The sequence below is a fragment of the Mchenga conophoros genome, linkage group LG3 (assembly GCF_057382185.1).
Source record: "Mchenga conophoros isolate Kocher_MC1m ecotype Shallow Benthic linkage group LG3, M_conophoros_male_GT1.1, whole genome shotgun sequence".
NCBI lineage: Eukaryota > Metazoa > Chordata > Actinopteri > Cichliformes > Cichlidae > Mchenga > Mchenga conophoros.
In genome coordinates, this window is record NC_140528.1 from 39442571 (window position 1) to 39444333 (window position 1763).

Consider the following 1763-nt stretch of genomic DNA (forward strand, 5'->3'; position numbering starts at 1 on the left):
TCGCACATAAATAAGTGACATCATATTCAGTACTTTTGACAGTTCACTCTTCGGCCGCTCCATCTTATTAGGGAAATTCCAAATACATAAATGTAAATTTCAAAACTCAACCCCATCATTTAATTTGTTTTTGATTGAAATTGAATATTACTTAAAATCTCTTAAATTAACTTCCAATAAAAAAGGTTTATCATTGATTGAAATTCATTCAGAAATGTTTAACGAATGAGCTGTCACAACTTTCAAGTACAAAGTTGTTATGAAGTCTGTCACATCCCCCCCCCCCCTTTTTTTTTCTTTTTTCTCCTTTATTTATTTATCCTTCTTATTTCATTGTACTGTATATTGTTACTCTTATTTGCCTTGTATGTCTACTGTACAAACTAAACTGGAATGACTGACTGTTCGCTTTATGATTTCAATAAAGTTTGGAAAAAAAAAAACCTCTTCGGCCGCTCCTTTCTGCCGTATTTTGCGGCAAAATTATCCACACCCACCGCCGCACTATGAATTGTGGGATATATGGGACCACGAAGCATGCACCGGACCACGCTTGATATTTGGGGAAATCGACGGCGCATTTGGAGTATGCATTTGAAGTATGCATTTGAAGTACACTTCGAATTGGGACAGCCGTCGTCGCATGGCGATGACGTAATCGCACTTAAAATGCGTACTTCAAGCGTGCAGACCCTGAATTGGGACACAGCCGTAGATTTGGTTTTGGCATTGGTGGGGACGGATGATTCAACCACCAATCCCTGCACTATTTCTTTTTTTTCTTTTTCCCCCCTTTTTGTCTTTGCTTCTTGATAAAAAAAAAGGAGAAATATACTTGCCTACATATGCTATTCTACATGCTTTTAAACCATTTAAAATTACAATTCATATATTTTACATTTGAATTATCCCATATGGAAAAGAAATAGTAAAAACTTATATGTGATTACTCATGAAAGTGGCCACTTTCATGAGTAAATCATATAAGGCTGGACTTCTTTAAGTTACTTTCAAGTAACTTAAAGAAGTCCAGACGCTTTTCTTTGCAAGCTCCTTTGACTGTAAGATTTATGAGTTTCATGCTTTCATAGTGGTCCTTGGGAGAGCTTGACATTTTTTATCAGGTGGTCCACACTGTAAAAAGTTTGAGAAACACTGATAAGCGTATGTGTGCTTTTGGAAAACATTTAAAGCTGCAGTACAGAATCTTTGAAACAAGCTTAAAACATTTTTAGAATATCAACAGAGTACTCTGGTTCTCTCTACAGCTCCTCACTCCACCAGGGCTGTTTGGCACTTTCTGATAGTGTGCAAATGTGATGTACGTACTGCGGCAGTCATACAGACACCTGGACGGTCCAAAAGTTGGCCTACCTATTACTGGCTGAGGTTTTAGTAGAGTTGTGGCTGAACCACATAAAAATATATCATTAATTTTAATCTCCCCAATCAATTATAATGTTATACGAGTATGAGTAAATCTGTTTTTTTTTCCTCTTTGTCAGTTTAACAGTTTCTGTTTTGCCTGTCACTGTTCCCTGTCCGTTTTCTTACCTGGTTCTTCCTGACCTTGCAGTTTCTCCTCACGTTCCCCTCTTTCCTCTCTCCTTCTTCAGACTGACAATCATACACAAATAGATTGTATTCAATTAGATGAAAAATTAAATTAATATAAAAAATACTATTAAGATCATGTTACAAGTTCAAAATTGGGGATGGAGACAAGAGAAAAAAACCACAATAACAACACTGGTCCGGCCGGG